Here is an 18,319-nt window from a genome sequence, read left to right as displayed (position 1 = left end):
CTGCCCACTGTTTTTTTTTCTTGGTTTCAATGAGAGAAACTACACTAACATTTCTTAAACACCCATTATTATTACCCATGAATCACCACATTGACGAGTTGCTTGAGGGAATAAATATTAGAGGAAAACAAGATTTTTCCCCTAAGGGTTTTGTCACTATAGGTTTGGTATTCATAGAGTAATTGTTGGATAAAATAAGAGATGGCTTTGGCCCATTCTCCTAAAGAAGATGATACAAGGAAACAGTTACTATATTTTCTCGTGATTTTTGGGAGGAACAATGTTTTGGGGGATGGCAGGAGGGTAGGTTCGGATTGGTTGAATTTATGTCAACAAGTTAAATGGTTAATCAACACAACCCAAACTTACATATTCAACTTTTGAACTCTATTTTAACTGTATAGGCATCTTTCTTTAACATATGATTTTTTTTTTGAACAATCCTTTACATATGATTTGCATACATTATATATACATGAGAGAAGATGGCAACCCCAAATCAATGAGCAATACTTGATAAAAATACAAAGGGGGGAAAAAAATCAAGCAAGAATAAAGAGAGGCAATCCCAAATCAAACCCAAGAATCAATATGAAATCAAACCCCAAATGACGTCCCATTGTGATATATGTGTGCAAAGAAAAATTAGGGAACAATGCCATCAAACTCTGTATATCATAAGAGAAGAAGGCTTACCAAAAAAAAAAAAAACACTCGCAAAGCAGCAAGGAAGACACCCAATGTCGACCATGGCGAACGACCTAACGACAAAGGTATCGGCAAAAGTATCTGAAACGCCGCACCGCCGCTACTATTGCCGCTACTGCTGCTAGTTATCGTTACTCGCTGCTCACCGTCGTTTCCCCTTGCTGCTACTGCCACTGCTGTTGCTTCCAGTCATGAGAGAGAGAGAGAGTGAGAGAGAGTATTTTGGGGATTTTTGAAATTGGGGATTTTTTGTTTAAGGGATTAAGGATTAGGGATTTGATATCATCAGAAACAAAAGGGGAAAAAAGTGGGGAATTTGGATATAAAGAACCGGAAAATGAAAAGAAAAAGAAGAAAAGAAGAGGAGAGTTAGGATAGGCGGTGGATGTTGTTTTATTTATCTTTTGTTAAAATAAATTTATTTTTTTGTAGTTAATGAATTTTTTTTTTGTTTTTCATTTTTTTTAGTTACCAAGGTTTATAATTTATTTGTTTCATTTTTATTTTAATGAAAAAAAATTATTATTATTTTTTATTTGGTAGAAGTAGGGGTAATATTTTAATGAAAAATATTTTTCGTTAAAATAAAGTTAATTTTTTATGGTCAATGAAAAATATTTTTTTGCGGCCCATTTTTTTTTGTTACTAAAAATCAAGAACTAATTTTTTGTGGTAGAGGAGAGAGGGAGCGGTAGTAGTGGTGAAGGTGGTGGTGGTGATAGCGAAGGAGATTAGTGGTGAAGTTATGGTAGCGGTAGAGGAGATGGAGTGGCAGTGGTAGAGGAGATGTAATGGTAATAGTAGTGGTAGTAGTGGTGGTGGTGGTAGTGGAGTGGTGGCGATGATAGTAGAAATGGTAGTTGTAGAGATGGAATGGACAGTGGTAGTAGTGGTGGTAGTGGAATGACATTTGTAGTAGTGGTGAATATGGTAGATGAGATGGGTGGTGAAAGAGAGAGATGCGTGAGAGACAGATAGAGAAGAGAGATAAAGAGAGATAGAGACAAAGTGATGAGCGAGAGAGAGACAAAGTGGTCACTAAAAATGCATTTTTTTGTAGTGGATCGATAAATCGAAAGGGAACTCGGTAAATTGAGAAAAGGGGAGAGAGAGAGTGAGCAAGGTGAACACAATGGGAAAGAGAGAGACAGACAGACAAACATATAGGCAAACAGAGAGAGAAAGAGAGAGAGAAAAGTGATGAGTGAGAGACAAAAATAGAGAGAGAAAGAGATAAAAAGAGAAAGAGATAGAGAAAGAGAAACAAAAAAAGAGAGAGAAATAAGAGATGAGCGAGAGATAGACAAAGAGATAGAGAAAGAGAGTGAAAAAAGATGAATAAGACAGAGAGACATAAAAAAAGAGAGAGATATAGAGAGAAGAGAGATAAGCGAGAGAGAGAGATAAAAGAGATAGAGAGAGAAGAAAGATGAGTGAGAGAGACAGGGAGAGAAGAGAGATAGAGAGAAGAGAGAGATGAGCGAGAGAGAGAGATAGACAGAGAGAGAAGATGGATGAGTAAGAGAGAAAGAAAAGAGAGAGAGAGAGAGACAGAAAGATGAAAAAATGGGTGAAAAGAGAAATATTATATCAAAAGAGTAAGATGACGTCATTTTTTAAAAAAGATTTTGTGACAGAAAAATACCATTGTATTTATTCAAACAATTTTGTGATTGTATATATATGAAGCCGTCTCAAAGCCACAATATTTTTTTTTTTTGCTGCAACGGTACCTATTACAGTCACAAAAAACTCTTTTTTTTTTTTTTTTTTTTTTTTTGCGACTGCAGCTGGTGCCATCGCAAAAACTCTATTTTTTTGCGACAACAATCTTTGTCGTCGCAAATGCTCTTTTTTTTGCGACAACAATTTCTATCATTGCAAATACTCTCCTTTTTCGCGACAGGATTTTCTGCCATCGCAAATACTCTATTTTTCTGAGACAGCAAATTGTGCTGTCGCAAAAACTCACCTTTTTCGTGACAGCAAATTGTGTCATCTCAAAAACTCACATTTTTCGCGACAGCAAGTTCTGCTGTCGCAAAAAGTCACTTTTTGAGATGGCAAGTGTGAAGTGTGCTGTCACAAATGCTTCCTTCTTTTAAGCCTACTTTTCTTGTAGTGTTGTAACAAATTAATAATTTAGCTGCAAAAAAAATAAATAAAATAAAATTATGTGTAGTTCGGGCAATTCAGGTTAGACTCGGGTCATGCTTGAGTAGATAACCTCGGCTTACAATTCAAGCTTGGTTCGACTTGAACAAGTCTCAGCACAACTTGAATTAGGTTTGGACAACTTCTCAATCCATTTGAACCCACCCTTATTGAAGAGAATGGTTCTGGATGGACCTAAGAAACCCCTCCCCAAAAAAAGATTGAAAGTTGTCGAGCTTTTTTTTTTTTTTTTTTTGAGAAGGGGGGAGGGGAGGGGTGGTGGTGGATAACATTCGTCTTTGATGCAACTAATCTAAAATTGATGGATCAAACATGGAACTTGAATTAACAGTTGAATCTATAATCAGAGTGGACACAAATAGAAATGAACCGATTACAACATCTCCTCATTGATACATATTACAAACCCATGTCTCAGCGATGTTTTGTCAGCAATTTGATCTCTAAAGTAATATAAAAATTGTTTGGAAACATGTTAAAAATTTTGAATTGGATAAATTGATATAAAAAACTAATTTAATTAATTCAACACAAAGTTCTCCAAAACTGGAACAACTAAAAAGTTAGTCAGTATAGGAAACAAAATTTAAACTAATAATTTGAAAGGAGCCCAAACCTTCGAAAAGGGCTCTCCAAAAATTAGTGTATGCCACTAATTAGTTAAAAAAGGTAGAAAAAGGGGGAAAAAATTATTTAAAAGTTTGAGATGATATGTTTTTTGTTTCGATTACTCATCATCGGTCATTTATTATAGAAAACGACCTAAGATCCCACTTACTCGAGACCAATAAGAAGGTGATTTTGGAACCAAAGATTTTCTTTCAAGCGGGCCAAACTAAAAATAAGAAGACAATAACCATATGTAGTGCAAAAGGAACTAATTTAGGAGGGGGCATATTGTATATGATTCCTATATACAACTAGACTTTGCATGAAATATTAGAAGGGTCATAAAATTTTAGGGGAGCCTTGGCCCTGCATAGACCACCTTACGTCCACCTGTGGCTACGACCATCATATTGACGTAGCAGACTTCTATTGAAAGCTGGACCAAAACCAAAGAAATTAACTTTAGCCTCTTTTGAGAAGATGGTTAAAAGTTATCTTCCAGCTTTTAACCTATTTTGTGTTACATTATCTCTCTACTATTTTACACGTTTTTAAAAAAAAAAAAAAAAAAATCAAAAAGTCAACTTTTAACCAACTTTCCATGACAACTCTTAACATGTCATGCAAAAGAAGCATGCCAAAGTCAAAATGCTGGTTTGTCATATCTAGGTGAAAATGTGATAGTGGCAAATCATTTCCCACCTCTATAAATAGTGGAGGAACCATAATGGGAAGGTATATGAAAAATATATTTCACACTACACAAGAAGAGATAACTTAGCCATCAGGTGCTTACATAGCCAAACTTTCGGCCAGTCACTCTAGTTGTTTGATTCTCATGTAGGAATATGTTGGTGATAATTACAAATACAACACCAGAAAATACAAAAAATAAACATTACAAAAATTATTGAAAGGGTTGAGGGGCGGAAAATTCGCTCTTTTTAAGGAGATTCAAGCCCTCTGCGGTTAGGCATAGCCTCACACCGGTGTAGCAGAAAAAACCTTGACTTGTCCTTCCCAGGATATAACAGCTCGACTAAGTTGTATGGTTCACCAATATTGCATAATTGGTTGAACCCAAAGTTTCATCACATACACCCTTTTTTATTTGCCTGATAATCTCACACAAACATAATAAAACAACAAAAACTTCTTCTATTTTCCAAGATAAGAGGTTAGTTCAATTTATAGGAGAAGAAAACTTGGTGGGTAAGAAAAGAGTTTTCTTGGAGGAGAGGAAACTTGGTGGGCAAGTTTTCTTGGTGGGAAAGAAAAGAAATTTGACAAACAAGTTGCTTGGATCCCAAGCAAACATTATAATTTATAACACATTATAATATTAAAATATCTTCTAACATTCCCCCATCTATTTTAATATTATAGGTAACAAATTCTGAGATTATTAGGCAAATAAGGATATTATGCATCATGGTAGGTGTGCTCTGCATTGAACCTCCATTAGTGAAACAATAATATCTACTCCAGAGCCAATAGTATGCTCAGCATTGAACTATGACTGCTTAAGGGAAATAAATAATTATTTTACACATATAATATTCTAGGTGTTCACATAAGCTTTAAGAGCCAGCACATTATGGCCTTATGCGATCCTAGAATTCATGAATGTGTTTTAGAATTAGCCCAAATCTCATAGGTAGCGGCCCCACTACCACACTCACATAGGTGAATTCTGTCAAGGGTGCTCTTGTAACTATGACACCCCACTCAATAAGAGCCACATAAATTCATTAAGAGTTTTTTTAATAACTCAACCTCTATAACGTTACAGGATAAATGAACATACATCATAAGGATGGGTAAAAAGGAATTTAGTGCATTTCTCACGGCCATCATGTGATCGTTCTTCTCATTGAACCCAGTTACAGGATCTCTGGTCCCTGGGTTGAGCATCTTCATACATGGCTCCTGCTATATTCAATGGGCTTCAACCCCATCCTCCTCGATGTATTCCAGACTCTATCTTTTGCTGAGGCCTTAGTTAATAGATCTGCAAGATTATTACCAGATTTAATATAATCCACATTTATGATGCCATTATTTATATAAGATCTCACAGTACTGTGTTTTCTTCTGATAGGTCTGGATTTACCATTATAATAACGGTTATTAACTCGACCAATTGCTGCGGTGCTATCACAATGAATCAATATAGGTGGAATCGGTTTTTCCCAACAAGAGATTTTATTTAACAAATCTCTTTTTTAATTTGTTTCTTCACTAGTTGTAGCTAAAACAATAAGTTCAGCCTCCATTGTTGAATTAACGATAATGGTTTCTTTTTTCGACTTCCAACTTATAGCACCACCTCCCAAGGTAAATAAGTAACCTGTGGTTGATAATGAATCACCTAACAAAGTATTCCAATTGACATCACTGTAACCTTCAAGTACTACGTGATGCTTATTATAAAACATGCCATATTTTATGATACCAGATAAATATTTCATAATTCGCTCAATGGCTAGCCAGTGATCACTGCTAGGCTTGCTAGTAAACTTGCTAAGTACTCCAACCACATAGGCAATGTCAGGTCTAGTAAAGTCAGTCGCATAACGCAAGCTACCAATTATATTAGCATATTCATTTTAATTAATTACATCCTCATCATTTTCAATAGGAAATAAACGCACATGAGGATCAAAAGGAGTAAGAACATGCTTGCACTTATAAAAATTATATTTTCTCAAAATTTTCTCAACATAATGCGACTGATTAAGAAATATACCATCACATGTTTTGGTAATTTTCATTCCCAAAATATAATTAGCCTCACCAAGATCTTTCATATCAAAATGGCTACTACGCATATTTTTAGTTTCCATGATGATATGCAAATTATAGCCAAATATAAGTAAATCATCTACATAGATGATAAAGGCTAATAATCACATGTGAATTTTTTTCAGATTTATAGTAGATGCATTTATCACATTCATTAGTTTTATAGCTATCCTTAATCATGCAGGAATAAAATTTCTCATGCCACTGTTTAGGGGCCTATTTTAAGCCATATAGGGATTTAACTAGCTTGCACACTTTCTTGACCGAGTTCCACAAAACCCTCAGGTTGATCCATATAGATTTCTTCATCCTTGTCTCCATTTAAAAATGTTGTTTTAACATCTATTTGATGAATTTTTAGATCATGAATTGCAACCACTGTAATTAATAATCTAATGGATGTAACTCTAATAACCGGAGAAAATATATCAAAAAAGTCAAGATCAGCTTGTTGTTTAAAACCTTTTGCAACAAGCCTTACTTTATAATTATTAACAGTTCTATCCAGTTTAAGTTTTTTCCTCAAAACCCATTTACAACTAATAGTTTTATAACCTGGTGCTAAATCTACTAATACTCAAGTTTTATTAGATAATAATGATTCCATCTCATCATTTATAGCCTCGTTCCAAAAAACAGAGTCAGGAGATATCAAAGCTTCTTGTAAAGTTAATGGAGTTTCCTCCACATTAAAAACATGATAATCAGGGCCAGAATTTTTTTCTAATTTGGCTTTTTTACTCTTTCTAGGTTCAAAAACTACGGTGTCTTAGTTTTGTAAAAGAGGAGTAGAGGAACAGATAAATATTTTCTTGATAATTTTGACTCCCACCATTTTTAGATTTAAAAGGAAATTTTTCTTCATGAAAAATTATATCACCTGATTCAAAAAATTATTTTGTTTTCAATATCAAAAAATTTATAGGCTGTACTATTTGTTGCATGTCTAAGAAAAGCACAAGTGGCAGCTTTCACACCTAATTTAGGTCTTTTACGGTCCACAAGTCTAACAAAAGTTAGACAACCCCAAACCGTCAAATATCCCAAATTTGGCTTACGCCCTTTCCACAACTCAAAAAGTGTAACTTTTGTCTTTTTATGTGGCACTCTATTCATAACTAACATGCAATTAAAATTGCTTCTCCCCACAAATTTGAAGGAGCACCTGCTTCAATTAGCATAGCATTTGTTAAATCAGTTAAAGTTTTTTTTTTTTTGCTACACCATTAGATGTAGGTGAATATGGTGGTGTAGTTTCATGGATTATTCCCAAAGACTGAGCAAACGAGTTGAATTCAAAAGATTCATACTCCCAGCCTCTATCACTTCTATATCTTTTAATCTTTTTACCAAATTGATTTTCAACTTCAAGTAGGAATTCTTTAAATTTTTTAAAAGCATCATTTTTATTTTTCAACAAGTATGCATATGTGCATTTTGAAAAATCATCAATAAAAGTGATAAAATATCTATTTCCACCATGTGTTAAAATTCTTTCAAATTCACATAATCAGTGTGAATTAATTCTAGCAATTCAGTATTTTTCACCACACTTTTATAAGGCCTTTTAGTTATTTTTGCTTGACTGGAAACATCACATCTCTCAAAATTATTTGTTAGTCTAGGAATTAATCCTAAACAACTCATGACTCCTACATATCGGCTATTAATATGACACAGACGAGCATGCCAAAAATTCATAGAAGATAACCTGTAAACAGAAACATGTGCTTTCTTATTCTCAATATTTAATTTAAACATTCTATCACATGCATATCCTTTTCCCACAAATATGCTTTTTTTAGTGATTACATATAGATCACATTTAATGGTTTGCTTGAAACCAACTTTGTTGCGCAAATAACTCGACAAAATTTTTTTTCCTCATAGATGGTTTGTACAACACATTTTTTAAAACAAGCACATGTCTAAAGGTAAATTTCAGCTTAACATTCCCAGACCTGAGCACCTTGGTTAAACTAAAGTCACCAAGCATAATAGTCCTCTCCTCATTAAAGGGAGTAAAATCTTTGAACCAATCTTTTTCATAGCAGGCATGCCTATTGGCACCAGAGTCTGCCTACCACCCTTCCACAGATTGAATCATAAAAATATCTGTAATCATAGCCACAAATGGTTCGTCGGTAACATTGGCCTGTGGTCGAGACTGTTGTTTCCGAAATTTGTAAGTTTGAGCAATATGCTCACTTTTGCCACACATAAAACATGTCACATTTGTCAGATCTTGTGAAGGGGGTTTTTGGTTCCATTTCTTTTGCCTTGGGTAATTTTTATTTTGTGGCCTTTTAGTATTTTTCCAAATTTTCTTAACTAGCTTCAAGTGACTATTTTTATGAAATCGACCTGTAGGTAAAGTATTTCCAGAAGTTAAATTTATCTTGGCAGTGAAATGCTCGTGTCATAAGTGCATCTTGTCCTCGTGCTTCCTCCTCTACCCGAATCCGTGTGATTAGAGTCTCCAATGACGTCTCTTTTTGCTTGTGACGCATTAACTTCTAGAACTCCCTCTAAGATGATGGTAGTTTGTCAATAATACTTGCTACAACAAGATTGTCTGCAATTTTGATGCTTTCGAAACTAATGTCAGCCACTAGTATCTGAAAATCTTGAACTTGCTCCATTACTAATTTTCCATTTATAGCGAAAAAAACGGCTTGCAACATATTTTTTAGCGCCTGCCCCTTGTGTCTCATATTTATTCTGCAAGGCTTTCCAAATTTTCTTAGCAGTGGTATAAGTAGTATTATAATAATAATAAAATTGATCCGAAAAACAATTCAAGAGATAATACCGACATTTATACTCATTTGTGTTGTATTTCTCGATTTTTTTAAGATGAGCGGCATACTCCTCGTCGGTCATCTCGTTAGTGGGGACTTTGTTTGGATTTTTCTTAGTCAGGATATAGGCCACCTTGAGGAGATTGAGGTAGGAAAGCACATTGTCTTTCCATCTCTTGAAATGGGCTCCCTTGAACCAGAAGAGCTTGTTGAGATCGCTAGTATTCTCGTTGGACTTCTCCAATACTGGCTCCATGAATTTTACTGTTTGAATCTCCTTAAAATTGTTGGTGATAATTACAAATAAAACACCAAAAAATACAAAAAATAAACATTACAATAATTATTGAAAGGGCTGAGGCGCGAAAAATTCGCTCTCTTTAAAGAGATTCAATCCCTTTGCGATTAGGCATAGCCTCACACTGGTGCAGCCAAAAAAACCTTGACTTGTCCCTCCCAAGATACAACAGCCCGACTAAGTTGTATGGTTTACTAATACTGCACAATTGGTTGAACCCCAAACTTCATCACATACACCATTTTTTATTTGTCTGATAATCTCACGCAAACATGATAAAACAACAAAAACTTATTCTATTTTCCAAGATAATGAAGACTCAATTTATAGGAGAAGAAAACTTGATAGGTAAGAAAAGAGTTTTCTTGGAGGAGAGGAAACTTGATGGGCAAGTTTTTTTTGGTGGGCAAGTTTTCTTGGTGGGAAAGAAAAAAAATTTGGTGAACAAGTTGCTTGGATCCCAAGCAAACAATATAATTTATAACACATTATAATATTAAAATATCTTCTAACAGAATACAATGAAGACTTAAGATTGTTTGGATTTTGAATTTAAGTAGAGATTTAAAAAAGAAAATGTGACATGTGAATGAAATATAAACTAATTTTTTTTTCTCTATTTTCCTTATTTTTTTCCATTTCTTTTTCCAAATTTCTATCCAAATCCCTAATCCAAACGCAAACTTATTTGTAATATAGGACATAATGAACTAGAAATTGCCCCCACCACATAATGGACATTAAATGTGAGCTCAATGACAGAAGGCAAAGCCAGCCAGATTTAGGTGTATTCCCTTTCATTTTCATGGGAACAAGTGTGAAAGTGCAATCACAACTGGAAATAGTGGTCTTAACCTTGGCATATCTACCAATTGTTACCAAAGCTAACGTTCTTGATGGAATTGAAATATATAAAATAAAAACAAAAAAGGGTCAAAATTGTTGGGATTATATTGGTTTTTGATGCAACTGATCTAAAATTGATGGACCAAACGTGGAACTTGTTGAATTAACAGTTGAAGCTATAAATGAGAGAGAAGTGGAAACAAATAGAAACGAGCTTGATGCTTTTCTTCAGCGTTGTTCAGTCAATTCTTTAGATTGAACGAAAAAATTATTTTCAAATTTTATGAACTTTCTTGCGAACGAGGCACAGGTTAGAAAATTAATTAATTTTTATTTTTCTTTTCTTTTACATCAATTTCCTCCAGAAGAATTTTTCTTGTATCATTTTCCTGAAAGCCAAATAGAGGGAAAAAGAGTGGAGAGACGGTGGGCGAATGAGAGCACTCAAATAGAGTTAAGAGATTAAAATGAATGGTTTACCTCTCTCCTTGTTCTGCTTTTATAATGGATTTTTATTGATCAAAAACTAGCATATTACCCATGCTATGCACGGATTGTGTTTACAATTATCTATATATGTGAATTGCGATTTTTAATATTTTTTTTAAATGTCTTCTTTTTTTTCTTTTTTATATTATATTAAAATTTAATATTTTGATAATAATCATATGTGTTGGACTTTTCAACGAATTAAATGTCTTTTTTTTATTATATTATATTTAAAGTTTAAAATTTTGATAATAATCATATGTGTTGGACTTTTCAAGAAATTTTTTTTATGCTTGTTCTTAATGCATTAAAGTGTTATTATGAGGGATAATAATCATATATGTTGAGACTTTTCAAGGAATTCGTGTGTTGGATTTCAAAGAATTATTTTTATGCTTGTTATTAATGCATTAAAGTGTTATTATGATAGTAAAACTTGAGAGTTTAATAAATGCTAAGACTATTTTTTTTTAAATCAAAAAATCAAAAAATTTAAATTGAGAAATTGGAACTCGCACAAAATTTGGGGTTAAAAACTCCATTTTTCTTAATATATAATATAAATTGATGAACAAAATTGCACAAAATTGCAGGAAAATGATGCTTAAAGTTAAAACATAAAATTGTTTGGAAATATGTTAAAAACATTTAAAAAAAAAATGTTTTCGCTAAATCCATAAAACTGAGACAGTTAAAACAGGAAGCCTGCTATTTGAATCAAAATTTAAACTAATGGTTTGAAGGAGCCCAAACCTTTGGAAAGGGCTTTCCAAAAATAGGCGTATGCCACTATTTGCGACGAGCACACGGTATTCTTTAGTAAAAGGCGAAAGAATAATTCGCTTTGTGCTCATCGCGTGGCTGCGTGAATTCATTTTGTGGAATCACCCACCCTTATGAACCACTTTCAAGAACCATAGTTGGGTTTGTGAGTCGATGTGGGACGAAATTTCTCCAACTTTGTCAGGTAGGGACATATTAAACGTTCTTTCAATCTTTTATGGATCATGATCTGAAATAGAAGGGAAAGAGTGAGCATGGGGTGGACACCAGTGTGTGATGCTAGTTTAAACTCCTGTCCATCAGTTAGCAATTAGGATATTGAGTTTGATGATAATCTTTAAACATGAGAGAGAAAGAGAGTGAGTTAGAACTCATAATAGTTTATCTTCCTCTTCTTTTTGTTGTGAGCTTCTTATGTGGCGTGCCTCGTGGGCACCCACGGGCCGGGCCCAACCTGGCTCGCGGGCGGGTTTCGGGTCACCCACGGGCCAATTTACATTCCTACAAATGTGAATTTTAAAATATGAATGTTCACATCATTAAATTGTTAATCGTTGAAAAAATATTTATAAGGGTATCAAAATTAAATATAAGGGCATAAGTGTCCAAGAAAATAGTGTAAATCAAGAAAATGGACTTTATGGAATAAAACTATACATACATGGGACTAAATGGGTTAAAAAATTCCTTCATGAACTTCTTGGGTTAAAACACTTCTAAATTGGACTTATCAATAAAAATCCCTAATAATAATAATAATAATAATAACACAACAACATTAAGCTCTGTTGGTGAGAGTCACATGGGAAGGCCCACGCAAATCGCATTGGCCAACAATTCAACATTTTCAATCCCCACTTTGACTGAAACTATTTGATTGATTTTGTGGCTAAAACCAACAAACAATGATGGCCAATTTTGGAATAAGGATTTCAACTCTTGTTAGTAATCTAAGCTAAAACCCAGGCTTGCTTCTCTCATGTCAAAATTGAGAATTTCCAATTTTAATAAAGACGAATCCTGAGAAATAACTATCACATTTAAAGAAGGCAGAAAAAGGGGGAAAAAAAAATTATTTAGGACTTTGAGATGATCTGTTTTTTGTTTTGATTACTCATCATCGGTCATTTATTGTAGAAAACAACCTAAGATCCCACTTGCTCGAGACCAATAAGAAGCTGTGATTTCGGAACCAAAGATTTTCTTTCAAGCGGGCCAAACTAAAAATAAGAAGATAATAACCATGCATAGTGCAAAAGGAACTAATTTAGGGGGGGGGGATATCGTACATGATACCCATATACCACTAGACTTTGCATGAAATATTAGAAGGGTCTCAAAATTTTAGGGGAGCCTTGGTCTTGCATAGACCACCTTACTTTCACCTGTGGCTACGATCATCATATTGACGTAGCAGACTTCTATTGAAAGCTGAACCAAAACCAAATAAGGCAACTTAAGCCTATTTTGGAAAGATGATTAAAAGTTATCTTTCAGCTTTTAACCTATTTGGATCACATTATCTCTCGGCTATTATAAATGTTTTTTAAAAAAAATAAAAAAAATAAAAACAAAAAGTTAACTTTTAACCAACTTAACCTGGCATGCAAAAGCAGCATGCTAAAGTTAAAATGTTGGTTTGTCTAGGTGAAAATGTGATTGTGGGAAATCATTCCCCACCTCTATAAATAGTGGAGGAACCATGATAGGGAAGGTGCATGAAAAATATATTTCACACTACACAGGAAGAGATTACTTAGCCATCAGGTGCTCATTTAGCCAAACCTTCGGCCGGTCACGCTAGTTGTTTGATTCTCATGTAGGAATACAATGAAGACTTAAAATTGTTTGGATTTTGAATTTAAGTAGATATTTAAAAAAGAAAATGGGATAGATGTGAATGAAATATAAGTTAATATTTTCTCTATTTCTCTCATTTTTTTTCTTTTCTTTTTCTAAATTTCTATCCAAATCCTTAATCCAAATGCAACCTTATTTGTAATTGTAAGAGGAGCTAATTTAAGCCCACTAAATTATTTAGGCCCAATAGCCCAAGATTAGTGGGCCCGAATTTATCGCAAGTCCAAGATTGGTGGGCTTGGATTTATCTCCGTCAAACGGGCTGAATGGCTCTAAGCCTCGAAAGGGTTCGGATCCACGAACCTAGAGACTTACTCGGGCCCGGACTCGAAAGGGTATTAAGCAAGCCTAGAGATCCGAGGCACTCGGACTCGAAAGGGTTCGGATCCACGAACCTAGAGGTCCTAAACACTTGGCTTCGAACGGATTCAGACGCAATCTAGAAGTCGCTCCGTTAATGAGTCCCAGAACACTTGCGGGCTCGGAGCTTTCCGGGATCTACGCACCAGAACCATGGGCGTAATGGAGTTCGAACAAAGGACCCGATCCCGAGGACGGTGAGTGGAGATAAATTCACTCTTCGGTTAAACTAGCCTATACCCGGGTCGAGGTGGCACGACCCCGGGGGGTCCATGAGACTCGGCAATATTTTTTTGCGGCAGGACGTCCTCTGGGACTACCCCTGACCCTTTGGGATGATTGGGGATCATTGGTTAGGTGTGGCTAAGAAGAAGGGTTCGCCGAGGGAGTAATCTCCTCTTCGGGGTTTTCTCATCCTCGGAGAAGTCACCTCCTCGGACAAGGTGGTTAGAAAGAATATCCCCCATGTGCCTTGCACATGGGCTCCATCCTACATCATGAGGTGCCTATAAATAGCACCCACCCATAGCTTTACAAGGGATGGCTTTTGGAGATTTTTGAACTCTTGGGAAAGAACTAATTTCCCTTCTCCATTATCAACCTTGAGAGTGAAAGTGGGAGATCCATGGGAGAGCCTTGCCATTATTCTATTCTCTAGCCATTTTGCCTTCTTCTTCACCCAATCTCTTATCTCCATCATCTCCTTTGTTGTTGTGTTCCTAAGTTGAGATTATTGAAGAATCTAAGCCTCTCATCATATTCTAGAGAATTCGATCTTCGAATTTTCCAACTCTTTTCTTGAACCCTCTCCTACAGTAATATAGGAAAGAAGGAACTAGAAATTGCCCCCACCACATCATGGACATTAAATGTGAGCTCAATGACAGAAGGCAAAGCCAGTCAGATAGGTGTATTCCCTTTTATTTTCATGGGATTAAGTGTGAAAGTGCAATCACAACTGGAAATAGTGGTCTTAACCTTGGCATATCTACCAATTGTTACCAAAGCTAACGTTATTGATGGAATTGAAATATATAAAACAAAAATAAAAAAGGGTCAACATTGTTGGGATAATATTGGTTTTTGATGCAACTGATTTAAAATTGATGTACCAAACGTGAAACTTGTTGAATAAACAGTTAAAGCTATAAATGAGAGAAGTGGAAACAACTAGAAACGAGCTTGATGCTTTTCTTCAGCGTTGTTCAGTCAATTCTTTAGATTGAATAAAAAAAATATTTTCAAAATTTCACCCAAGAAGTATAAAGAAAATGATTTCGAAAACAATTTCAGCTCACCATATAAAATAAAATAACTCAATCAAGACTACTTGGCAACAAAGTTTAGATTATTGGTTTGAAATGGAACCCAGACCTTTGGAAAGGGCTCTCCAAAAATTGGCGTATGCCACTTACACTTAGTTGCGGCGAACACACGGTATTCTTTAGTAAAAGGCGAGAGAATAGTTCGCTTTGTGCTCACCGCGTGGCTGCGTTGCATTCATTTGTCGAATCACCCACCATTATGAACTACTTCATGGAATACAATTTGAATTTTGTGAGTCGATGTGGGAGGAAGTTTCTCTAACATTGTCAGACTATCTTTGATTTGGACTAAGCTCAGAAAAATAATAATATATACATAGCCAATGTACCGAGTATTGGGTTGGGTTTGATTGAAAAAAATAAAAAATAAAAACTGTTTGCTAACATATTACGTGTGTTTGGTTGTCACTTGACAGTGAGAATCCTACCTTAACCACTTTTATGAAAGAAATATTTCAAATGTTATTATGTATATTAGATAAGGAAAAGGCTTCTGTCCATCCATTAATTAGCTTGGAGGGTCTAGTTGAGAGGGTTGTGAGCTTACTTCTACGATTAAAACCATTCATCTTGTACAGTTTATCAAGTAAATTATGTATGCCAAAAATTCAATATGATTAGATATTAGTAATTATATGATTGGATCACAATTTCTTTAAAAAATAGAGGGCTTGTTTGGTTTGTTTTTCAAAAAAAATTTTGAAAAAAATTCTCTATAAATAAATTTTCAAGAGTAATCAAACCAAACAAATTTTTTCAAAAAAGTTTCAAAATTTTGTTTGGTTATTTACTTTCCAAAATCACTCACTCTCTTTCATACAAATCAAATCAATCATTTTTTTAAAAGCTCTCTCCTCAAAACAATTTTCCAAAATCATTTCTGAAAAAAGGCAAACCAAACAAGTTTTCGTACTTTTTATCTCAAAAACTACTTTACAAACAGAAACAAAACAAGCCCAGACAATCTATTCTGAAAATCATATTTGCTGGTTAAAAACAAATTTGAACCGATTAGGTGAAGGCCATGTTAGCACAGTTGATCTTGGCGGGTCTTGAACGGTTCAAATCACAGATGATTCTGGATTCGGCCCATAGTCGGACCTGCATTCCCAAGAAGTAGGGTCCATTATTATGCATTGCCAGAAAGTTGAAGTTTTATAATTTTATGAACTTTCTTGCAAACCAGGCACGGGTTAGAAAATTAATTAATTTTTATTTTTCTTTTCTTTTACATCAATTTCCTCCAGAAGAATTTTTCTTGTATCATTTTTCCTGAAAGCCGAACAGACGGAAAAAGAGTGGAGAGGGTGGGAGAATGAGAGCACTCAAATAGAGTTACGAGATTAAAATGAATGGTTTACCTCTCTCCTTGTTCTGCTTTTATAATGAATTTTTATTGATCAAAAACTGATTAACAAAATTATAGGAAAATGATGCTTAAAGTTAAAACATAAAATTGTTTAGAAATATGTTAACATTTAAATAAAAAAAAAAGTTTTCGCTATATCCATAAAACTAGGACAGTTAAAACAGTAAGCCTGCTATTTGAAACAAAATTTAAACTAATGGTTTGAAGGAGCCCAAACCTTTGGAAAGGGCTCTCCAAAAATAAGCGTATGCCACTATTTGCGATGAACACACGGTATTCTTTAGTAAAAGGCGAAAGAATAGTTCGCTTTGTGCTCATCGCGTGGCTGCGTGAATTCATTTTGTGGAATCACCCACCCTTATGAACCACTTTCAAGAACCATAGTTGGGTTTGTGAGTCGATGTGGGACGAAATTTCTCCAACTTTGTCGGGTAGGGACATATTAAACGTTCTTTCAATCTTTTATGGATCCACATGATCTGAAATAGAAGGGAAAGAGTGAGCCTTGGGTGGACACCAGTGTGTGATGCCAGTTTAAACTCCTGTCCTTCAGTTAGCAATTAGGATATTGAGTTTGATGATAATCTTTAAACATGAGAGAGAGAGAGAGTGAGTTAGAACTAATAATAGTTTATCTTCCTCTTCTTTTTGTTGTGAGCTTCTTATGTGGCGTGCCTCGTGGGCTTTACCTAGGACTAATCGGCTTCTAAGTAAGCTTGCATATCTACCAATTGCTACTGAAGAGAATGGAAACATGGAACTTCTTGTATTAGCAGTTGAATCTATAATCAGATAGAGTGGACAATATAGAAATGAGCCAATGACAGCATATCCTCATTGATGCAGATTATAAACCCATGTCTCAGTGATGTTTCTTCAGCAATTTTATCTGTAAAGTAATAGAAAATAGTTTAGAAACATGTTAAAAATTATCAATTGAATAAATTATTATAAAAAATCAAATGAAATTAACTCCACACAAGTTCTCCAAAACCAAATGATTAAAAAGTAACAGTCATTGGCAACAAAAATTAGACTAATGATTTGAAAAGAGCCCAGACCTTTGGAAAGGGCTCTCCAAAAATTATCGTATGCCACTATTTACTGCGAGCACACGGTATTCTTTAGTAAAAGGCGAAAGAATAGTTCGCTTTGTGCTCACCACGTGGCTGCGTGGGTGTTACAGATGAATCACCCATCCTTATGAATTACTTTCCTTGAACGCAGTTGGGTCTGTGAATCGATTTGGGAGCAAATTTCTCCAACATTTCTTTATTTGAGAATGTATGATTGGACTGATTGATACAGTATTGGGTTGTCTTTCATTTTGACAAGAAAGCAAAGGAAAATGAAAACAATATATTTCGGTACATAATATGTGAATTTGGAAAGCACGAATCCTACCAAACCACTTTCTTGAAAGATATAATTACTATCAAATGTTTGGTATGTATCTTGTATTAGATTATGCAGAGTTGAAGTTTTATTTCTTAATTTACTTTCTTCCAAACCATAAGCTTGTTTTATAGTAAGCTTGTTGTACTTTTAATTTCATGTTGTTAATGAAATTTTTTTTTAGTGATCAAAAAAAAAAAAAAAAACATCAACCTTTCAGGAATATATATTTAGTTTTACAAATTTAATACAATTATATTATGCTACTGTGAAATATAAATGTCATAGTGCTTTGGCCCATACCATTGGTCATCAGAATCATATTTTAGTCAAATGTATAGAAAATGATGATACCATTATTTATTAGATGAAAATATTTATTTTCCTGTTCGTTTTTTTTAGAATTAAGATTAGGTAAATTCTTTAGATAAGAAGGATAATCATGTCATTTGACATTAATACACATTTAAATTCAAAATATTTAGCACTAATATAG

The 18,319-nt window shown here is 34.4% G+C and overlaps 1 long non-coding RNA gene and 4 other non-coding genes across 5 annotated transcripts; all 5 read right to left on the bottom strand.

Annotated features, from left to right (window-relative positions):
* Positions 1-11,480: 11,480 nt before the first annotated feature.
* On the bottom strand, positions 11,481-11,594 carry LOC145792114 (U5 spliceosomal RNA). The gene has a single exon (XR_014331256.1). It is a non-coding gene; the product is annotated as a U5 spliceosomal RNA (small nuclear RNA).
* Positions 11,595-15,104: 3,510 nt separating this feature from the next.
* LOC145792119 (U5 spliceosomal RNA) lies at positions 15,105-15,225 on the bottom strand. Its single transcript, XR_014331261.1, has one exon. It is a non-coding gene; the product is annotated as a U5 spliceosomal RNA (small nuclear RNA).
* A 1,257-nt stretch (positions 15,226-16,482) lies between these two features.
* LOC145790034 (uncharacterized) lies at positions 16,483-17,897 on the bottom strand. Its single transcript, XR_014328668.1, has 2 exons — positions 17,490-17,897; positions 16,483-17,317 (listed from the first exon to the last, which is right to left on the bottom strand). It is a non-coding gene; the product is annotated as an uncharacterized LOC145790034 (long non-coding RNA).
* LOC145792115 (U5 spliceosomal RNA) lies at positions 16,642-16,755 on the bottom strand. The gene has a single exon (XR_014331257.1). It is a non-coding gene; the product is annotated as a U5 spliceosomal RNA (small nuclear RNA).
* LOC145792117 (U5 spliceosomal RNA) lies at positions 17,486-17,599 on the bottom strand. Its single transcript, XR_014331259.1, has one exon. It is a non-coding gene; the product is annotated as a U5 spliceosomal RNA (small nuclear RNA).
* Positions 17,898-18,319: the final 422 nt, after the last annotated feature.

Source organism: Camellia sinensis, chromosome 5 (assembly GCF_055761805.1).
Source record: "Camellia sinensis isolate YWXY chromosome 5, ASM5576180v1, whole genome shotgun sequence".
In the NCBI taxonomy this organism is placed as follows: Eukaryota; Viridiplantae; Streptophyta; class Magnoliopsida; order Ericales; family Theaceae; genus Camellia; species Camellia sinensis.
Note: the sequence above shows the minus strand (reverse complement) of the source record. Positions and strands in the feature narration are given on the sequence as shown.